This window comes from Camellia sinensis, chromosome 10 (assembly GCF_055761805.1).
Source record: "Camellia sinensis isolate YWXY chromosome 10, ASM5576180v1, whole genome shotgun sequence".
NCBI classification, from domain to species: Eukaryota; Viridiplantae; Streptophyta; class Magnoliopsida; order Ericales; family Theaceae; genus Camellia; species Camellia sinensis.
Genome location: NC_138970.1, coordinates 95,147,207 through 95,157,126, shown reverse-complemented (window position 1 = coordinate 95,157,126; position 9,920 = coordinate 95,147,207).

Here is a 9,920-nt window from a genome sequence, read left to right as displayed (position 1 = left end):
ACCACAACAAATTTCGATATTTGAACCTGCACCGTCAGTTCACTATAATAACCAAACAAGTGAGCTATTTTCTTTTAATCTTAGGGGACATAAGTGTAATTAACTCTATTATTTTCAAAAACATTGCATGGATTTTGGGTCAGTGAAACATATCAACATAACCCATCAATCATATGGCTTAGATCATCCGATGCTCATCTCATGAGAATCGTTCAAAATTTATTAACTTGTATAGAAAACTACTGACGTACAAGCTCCATCCTAAATTTATTATTTAGAATTTTTTTTAATATAACATTATTAAAATGATGTATGGGTCTTTATTAATTTTTTGTAAAACATCAGGGAGGTGAGTGAAATTTACTATTTGAATATATAAGGGAAATCTTAAAATTATTTACTCATAATACATGACATCAGCATGACATCATCATATTCTGTTAAATAAATTAACAGAAGATTAACGGTGGGGAATCTTAATAATGGTTTCAAAAATAAGAATGGTTTCTGTAATTATTGAAACTATATGAGAGGCCCCTGTAATTATTAGAAACCTCATGCGAGGTGAGTGTAATTTACCCAAAATAATTGAATGTAATCAAATAATAAGGAAAGAACTGATGAGACAATTAAAAGAAGAGTTCCAAGGGAAAAAGAAGGTCAACCTGGATAGTTTGTTATTTGATGTCGTTATCCCCGAATCAACAAGATTAAACTCTGGTTTGCATTCTCTAAAACCACATAATCAAGGATGAAACATAATTAAATTTTTTTCTTTTTTTTTTAAAAAAAAGAACCATTTAAGAGGATTATGAAAGAAAATGAGTTGCAAGAAAAAAAGGGTCAACATGTAACGTTCAGTCTCTGATGTTGCACAATTTACATGGACAAAATATTTGGATTCAGAGTCGAAACATTCAGAGTCGGAACAATAATAAACCCAATTTCTTCTGTACACTCACTTGTTACAGATAGCGCAGATCGGCCAAGTTTCAAATGGAATAGAATAGATAAGGGCGAGTGTTATTATTGAGTTTAATGGTGCTGGGCAATGAGTCAACACAATTCTGGTTGACCCAGAACCCACAGGTGGTACATAGATAGGAGGTGCCTTCATGTTTTGTACCGCAAGCATCACAAAAGATCATGGCTGGCTTTGAAGAGAGATCAACTGATGCTGTGTATGACTTTTGTGCTCAATCCTCTGTTGAAAACTATATGCCATCGAAGCACACTTCAAGTCAACATCGAAGTCGCATGGGGAACAATGGTAAATGAATCTGTTGCAGGTTTCTCTACAGACATCACAAATGCTTCTTGAGTAATTATAAGCTGGGTTTGAAAAGAGAGTAAGGGGGTGTTCAAGATGAGAAGGATGTGTAATTTTCTTGGGTAGTTATGTACATGATTTGTGCAAGAAAAACCAACAATGATTGCAACTGTAGTAGGATTGACCGGAGATTATTAGTTGCTCACACGCAAGAAATTTTCACAACACCATCATCATCATGTTGGGAAAATGGTTTATATAGGCATATTTTGGGCCAACTTTGAGCCCAAAATTGAGTGGGCCCCGAACGTATTTTGGGGCGGGTCCGAAGAGGTGCCGCGTGGCAAGTTATACGATGAAGACAGAATGTCAAAACCATTTATGAGTGAATAAGAAGTTGACGTCGTTTTCGGGTCTAACATTAATTTTATTTTAGACAAAATTTATTTGAATTTTTTCAATAAAAAAAAATTATTGTGGGAATTTAATTTAAATCTAAATTCAAATTTTTGGGTTCCTGAGTGGTTTCTTAAAGTTTGTCAAATAGATTAATAGTTATATTCTAAACAGTTTTTAATAAATCTTTTCAATTGAATTGGCTTTATTTGATTAAACTATTCTAATAGTTTAATAAGAAATATTCCAAACAGTTTTAAATTTTGTTCACCAACGGCTATGTTTTCAAAATTGTTTGGAAGGGAAAAAGAAAACTGTTTCATGTGATACGGGCAGAAACTGTTTGAAACAGTTTTGCACCTATTCACTACATGTTTTGTACCTGTTCAGGTCATTTGTTTGCCTATAAATACAATTCATTCTAGCAGTGTTTGAACACCTGAATTTCAGTCTGCAATTCTTGCTTTTGCTGTCCAGATTTCTTTTAGTGCATTATTCTTCATTTTAGATTTAGGAATAAATATTCAGAGAGTTAGATCACAGGTTTGGTTCGCCGAACAATTTGTTTTGGAGTGCTACTACAAATTGGTTAAGATCATTGTATCCTGGGAGATAGACGCCACTCAACCGTAAGCACCGTAGCGGGGCGAATCTGTCTTACGGACAGAGTGTCACACACTAGACTTGGTCTTTGAATTATTTATTCGGTTCTACAAAATAAATACTGTAAGTTTTATTTTATTTTGTTTGAATTGTTTCATATTATTTTATTTACACGGAAGATTGTTCCAACACATCATACATGTGCTCTATTTTGAGGATTAGGGGATGGTCATGGCTGAAGTGTTCAAGCTCCATCCTCTCTCTGCCTCTGCCTCTCTATCTTCCTGACAACAATTGATTTATGGTTGTGTTCATAGATTTACAGATTCCTTTGGACTTTCATGGCCTACAATGTTCAAACTAGGCATGCTCATACTTTTCTAATTTATTCCACATGCATTGAATTAATTGAGCAAGACAATTATTGTTTTGAGTAATTGTAAACATAACTTTCATATCAAAAAAATATATATAGACAAAATAATGTGGTCCTGTGTAACTCTTTTATTTCAAAGCAAAATACTCATTATGTTGTATCATTCAGCATAAATTTTATGTATTAAAATTCTGTTTGTAAATTATTTTTTTTATAATTTTAATTTTTCGAAGAGGTCATAGAATATATTTTTTTTGTATTTGTATTTGTATTGAGTATATTGGGAAAATTTAGCCAAAATCCTTTAATTGGACCCTTGTTTGGTGAAAAGCAAAATACTCATCATGGTTGTATCATTCAGTATAAATTTTAAGAAAATTTAGCCAAAACTCCTCTATTAGACCATTATTAAGTGAAAAAGACAGTCCAATTTATTTTGCTTCATAAACTCCCTAAGAAGAAAACACATAATTGAGTAAGGACAAAATAAAATATCTTTTTTTTCTTCGACAATATTGCCAGAGTATCATATTATTGTGAAATAAAGTAACATGTTACTGTGAGAGTAACTGGGAGCAGAGTAACATGTTACTGTTACTATTTAAATCAATTTCGACGGTAATATTTTTTTTTATAAAGAATTTCATAATCAATATGGATCTTATTTGATAGACCTTGATGAGAGAATTTTAAAAAATACTATCGAATTGATAGACCTTGTAAAAAATTCTATCACTTGTAGTGTGTAAAAATTCTATCACTACGAAATAATGTTTAGTGATAGAATTTTTCACCAATAAAGACAAATAAAGATTGAAATTTTTTACACACTACAAGTGATAGAATTTTCTAAAAATCAGGAATCAAACACTTTAAACTCGTTATATGGACGTTTATATTCCCCAATATGAACCTATGTTAACAAGACATAAATTGGGTATAGGTACGGGATGTATGGGACACATGAATTTTGCAGTAGTTTTTTTGTTTTTTGTCTCGACAGAACAACAGAGCCATTTTCGATTGGATTTTTTTTTCTCTTCTGAATTGCAATTCAAGGTTATGTTTTGTCTAGATTCAATACACGTTCCTAATCTCTGAGAGAGAGAGAGAGAGAGAGAGAGAGATGCAAGTTCATTGTATTGTGGATGGTGTGCTAAGTTTACATAAGCTTCCTAATCTCTGTGAGAGAGAAAGAGTAATGCAAGTTCATAGTAGTCTGGATTGTGGTTGTGGATGTTGTTGTAAATTTAAATATAGTTAAAAAACTAAGGAATTAAACTGGTCCGTGAATATTTTCAAAAACTGAGGAATCTAACTCAGCCTAATTAGATTTTTTTTTCCTTTTCTAGTAGTGAAGCCCAAAGAATAGCAACAGTCAACACAAGTTTTCCTAAAGAATCATTCCAATAATGGTAGCCTTGACAACACCTAATATAGCGATCCCAGTTTTGCTACATCGCTGAGTATGTCGAGGGTCGAGCTGTCCGATCAGCTCACGAGGGTCCAGGGGGCAATGTCCCTTGGTGGGGGTCGAGCTGCTCAGTCTGCTCGCGGGGGTCCAAGGGGCAGCGCCCCTTGGCGGGTCCTAGGGCAGCACCCTGGCGGGGTTGAGGGGCAACTCCCCTAAAACAAAAATGCAAAATGCATTCGAAGTTATTTGCCCGCTCGAGCGGGAGAGCAAGCCGCACATGCAGATTTTAGGAGAGAGCACAACTTGCACACTGCTAAAAAGGCAGGTGCGGGAGTGAGGTGCGGTGGGTTGGAGAGATCCGAAATTTTTTCCCTTTTCTTCTCTCTTTGGGCTGCAGTTTAATCACTTTTGTATATATCTCTCTCTTTAAAAACATTTCCTCTCCCTTCTCTCTACATTTCCCACCAAAAACCTCACAAGATTTTTGATTTCTTCAAATCCTTTGGGATTTGAACCTAAGTTCTTCATCAAAGTTAGTTAACTCCTCGAGGGCTTCGTTGTGTGCAATGAAGATCGAGTTTGGACACAGTTGATTTTGGGGGTTTCATCTCATTTCTTCTTCAAAACTTGAGGTAGGGATTTTCTTAGAGTTATATATATATTTTTGCAAGATCTAGATGATTTTCAAAATCATCCTTCGATAGCTTTGAAAATTGATTGTTAATTTAAGAAATTGAACAATTTTGAAAGTGGGTTTGTCTCGTTCTTTTGAAATGATCTTATTGGTTTTGATCTTCATTGATTGAAGAAAAGATAATTTTGGAAAGTTTTCTTTCAAAAGATTTGAGTTGTATAGTTTTGGTGAGAAAACCTAGAATTTGGGAATTTTTTTTTTAGAGAGTGAAAATTCATGAATGATATTGTTATATTTATTTTGTGTGTCAAAATAAATGGATGTTTGAAAATTTTCTTATTTATATTTATATAAATGATGAATTTCAGGAAATATGAGAATTGTTGTTCATTTTGGAAATTATTGTTCAAAATGTTGAAATAGTCTTGAAATGACTAATTATTGAGGAAACTTAAGAAAAGGGAATTGTGTTATTCCTTGGATGATAAATTGGAATAAAAGTATTTATATTCATCTTGTGTTATTGGCATATCAATTCATTTGATTATATTAAACTTTGAATGTTGATTTCAAAGCTTGTATTGAGAAAATGACAGATTATAGGTATCAAGCCTTCTAGTTAATACTGGTGAAAATGATAGATTATAGGTGTCAAGCCTTCCAGTCAATGCTGGTGAAAATGATAAATTGGTAGTACTTGTATAGTCTACTTGCAGACACTGACCTAGGGATTACCAGAGTTGTATTACCGCTCTTGAAATGAATTGTTAAGTTTTGAAGAATTGAAATTGCATGACATCATTGAGCATGATGGTTTTCAAAGATGAAGATGTGATTTTCTTTCAAAAGGACATAGCATGGTATGTGCATTTCATCTCTTGAGACTTATATAAAATATATATACTTTGTTAAGGATTTTCTACTGGGCTTTATGCTCACCCTACGGGATTTTTGTGCAGGAAAAGATGTGGTGATGCCGCCTAACTAAAGGCGAGAAAATGTGTGTTGAGAGTACGAGACTCTCATTTTGCTGTGACTCTGTGTGTAAGCCAAGGGCTGTATAGGTGTGGGTTTGAATAACCACTTTGTGTAACCAAGCTCAAGCTTTGGAAACTTATAAACCCTTGGGGGTTTTATTTGTTTATTTACTTGTTGTTGGATTAATGTATTGTTGCATGAAGAACTATTGTATCATGTAATGTAAGTTTGGAGATTTATATTTAGTTTTCCTTGAAAGAGCCATGATTGTTGCATTACTATTTGGGCTAGAAATTTGGGGCGTTGCACCTAAAGTAATATCATACAATGATGGAACAAAAAGTTATTCTAGTAATGTCTTTTTTAACCTTCCTCACACTAGCACCTTCTACATGCACAAAATTATAGCTCCAATATGTTGTTGATCTGCTTTAATAAATGTAAACATCTAAAACTTGACTCTACATTTTGTACATTATTTAACAACTATGTCATCTACAATGTCTGACTATGAAATTTTAGTCCTTATATTTAATAAAGTAAAATAAAAATATTTACTTCAATATTTCATTAACAATTCAAAGAGATAACAAGTTCAAAGGTCATTACAATCACAAATCATAATTGTTCAGTCAGAATTAAATTACTCAAAACACTTTCAAAACGATCAATTTTTACGTGAACAACTTAAAACTGAGATTTTCTTGCCAAATAGAGTACAAGTTCCTTGAGTATCACTATCCCTGTGATTATCCAGCTTCATCATTTGGATAATCAGTTTGTAGTCACTACATTCCGACACTGCTTTCATCTTAATCCAGACACAATCCATTCATCATCCATATCTTCACTAGTTCCATAGTAATCACTCCTAATCTCGAAAAGGCCTAAGCTTTCACACATTCAAATTATTCAGCAGGTCATGAATAGCTATTGAATTCATCAATAAAATTCAACATGCAAACATATAAATTGATTTAACCTATAATATTTTAAATGAAACATGTCATGATTTGTAGCAACATGAAAATAAAAATTACAAATAAAATAGTTCATACTTTAGGTAGCTGTAGAGGAGCTTTAACCATGGTTCATCCTTCAAATAATCCCCCAACACTAAGACTACACCAACTATTGTACCATCAAAAGATGTAAATTATTGATTTCACCTATGGTTTGGAACTATTACTATTCATTGTGTCAAACTGGACAAACAACAATCAACAGGCTTGTTGAACATGTAAGCTAACTATACTGTCAAGCTGCCATAGATGGCCATACATTCAATGAAAAAAAAAAAAAAAAGGTTTACATATACTTGTACAAATATATTAGCAGGAAAATTGGAAAAATCATGGATCAATCAATCAAAACAACGAGATAAAGAAGAAATTGAAAAATTAAATCAACAACACAGATTAAAGAACGATCGAAATCAACACAGAAATTCAGCAACTAGGCATGAAACAAACACGCTAGATTACCGGGAGAGACAGAGAGTTGGATTTATACATAGAAAGAAGCTTACCGATTATGAATCTCGATTATGAATCGATTGAAATCTTCATCAACAGTCGATCGAAATCTTCATCACGTGAGAGTGAGATTCAAGCGAGATTCAAATCTTCATCACGTCTGATCGAAATCTTCATCAAGTGAGAGTGAGATTTAAGCGAGATCAAATCTTCATCACGTGAGAGTGTGATTCAATCGAGATTCAAATTTAGTCGAGCGAGAGAGATTTGGACGGTGAGATTCAAGCGAGAGAGAGAGAGAGAGAGATTAGGCAACAACAGGAAATGAGCTACACCACCGTCGGAGGCAAATTTGGAAAATAAGAGTGAAATGGAGAGATAGGTCTAGATGATTTTTTTTATTTTTTTTTAAGTTAAGAACACGATTGGGTTAAATGATTTTGTGATTTTTTTAATTAAAAGGTGATTTTTTGCAATGGTTAAATAATCAGTTGCAAAAAAATAGACGCAAAAAGTCATATTTCTAGTAGTGATCTGTAGGTGCTGCACTGCCAGCAGGGGCTTGCTGCTGCTGAGTCTGTTGGCTATAGTAATCGTAAATGCCTCCTTGAGCAGTCTGCTGATTAGGTGCACCAGTTGTCTGGTCCCAGCCAGTAGCATAACCACCCGATGCTGCTTGAGAAGCATAACCAGGGTATTGTGGCTAAGACATGTTGTACTGTGGGGTCGAGCTAGGATATGCTCCAGGCTGCATGTTACCACAACCAGGTTGTTGCTGCATTGGGGGACCAGGAGGAGCCCAGCTAGTCGGTCGACGTGCTTGGTAACCTTGCTGAGAATATCCTTCAGTCATTGATGGATTTCTAAGTCAATTCTACACAAAATCGTTATTTCATATGAAAAATGTAAACCTGACACAATGTATGCCAAAAAATTTAGACAGGTGGAAAAATGGAATACGCATATTTATGGACAACAGGAAATGAACATGCCTAGAAATTAACAAAAACAACACATATATGATAGAGATTAATACCACAATTGAAGAATACACAATGCATAAGCATATTTGTATATCAAGAGGAGTTTGGGCGCTTACATACCGTATTGGTCGGTTGTAGTATCGAGTTACTCCCGCAGAAGCCCATCCTCTCCCTATTTGAAGTGAATGGGTACAAAAACAAATTACAAAAACTATACAAGTTTTCACATAAAAGCACATATAACAATGCTAATATACCACCAACAGAGCCATCTACAACAGAGCCACGACAAGAGCTGCTGCCATTAACAACAGATTAACAACAGAGCCACGACAAGAGCTGCTGCCAGTAATAGCTAATCAGCTAAAACTAACTAGAAGATAGAGTTTGTTAGATTAGTTAGTTAGTTACATTAGTTAGTTAGGTAGTTACAGATATTATTAGTTTGTTAGACATTTTTTGTATAAATGTATCCATGTAATTAGATATTGATATTAATGAGAAAAACTTTCAGTAATTCTTCATGGTATCAGAGCCTCTCTAAAGCTCTCACGAGCTTGAGGTTGATTCATCCATGGCTTCCTCATCATCTTCATCCTTACCTGCTAATCTGAATCTTTTAGGCCCCGTTTGTTTCCAGAGATGGAATTGAGGGGATTGATAGTGAGGGGATTAATAGTGAGGGGATTGTTAGTGAGGGTCGTTTGTTTTCAGAGATAGAATGGAGGGGATTGATAGTGAGGGGATTAATAATGAGGGGATTGTTAGTGAGGGGATTAGTAGTGAGGGGATTGATAGTGAGGGGATTAGTAGTGAGGAATTGTTAAATTATTTTTATATAAAATAATAAAACAAATAAAAAAATATAAAAAATTAAAAATTATATTTTTAAAAAAATTTCCAATATATAAAAAATAAAAAAAATAAAAAAATTTCTAATCCCCTCACTATTTTTCTAATACCATCTCTACCTCCTCACTATGAATCCCCTCCCCAAGGGTATTAGTAATACCAAGGTATTAGTAATACCCTCCCTATCTCTCAAAACAAACAAGGTATTAGTAATACCAAGGTATTAGTTAGTCCCAAGGTATTAATAGTCCCAAGACTATCTCTCAAAACAAACACCCCATATACTAATCCCAAGGTACTAGTAATCCTAATCCCCTTGCTATAACCCAAAACAAACGGGGCCTTAATCTCAAATCTGCACTCTTTCATTACAGTGAAGCTTGATTCTACAAACTTCATCATCTGGCGCAGTCAGTTTCAAAATATTCTTCGTGCAACTGAGCTTTTAGATTTTGCAACAGGATCTATTCCCTGTCCTCCATTGTTGATCAAGAATTCATCTGGTACAGAGATATTGAATCCAGATCGAGCACAATGGAACCTCATTGATGCACATTTGCTTAGCTGTATTATAGCAACACTTACACCTGCAATTTTCACATCTGTACTTCATCTGCAACACAGTGCAGAGGTATGGGACACATTATGCAAAAGGTTTACTCTGCTCTCTCGATCTCATATTCATCAAATGAAGAATAGATTGAACAATCTGACTAAGGACTCTAAATCCACTGAAGATTATTTGAGTCAAATTAAAGATCTTGCTGATCAACTAGCTTTAGCTTCATCACCTGTTGATGAAGAAGATCTTGTGTTGCTTACTTTAAATGGATTACCTGATGAATTTGATGCTCTTAAAACTACCATTCGTGCACGAGTAGATGCAATTTCCATGGCTGAATTGACATCTCTACTTTGTTCTGAATCTATTCACATCGA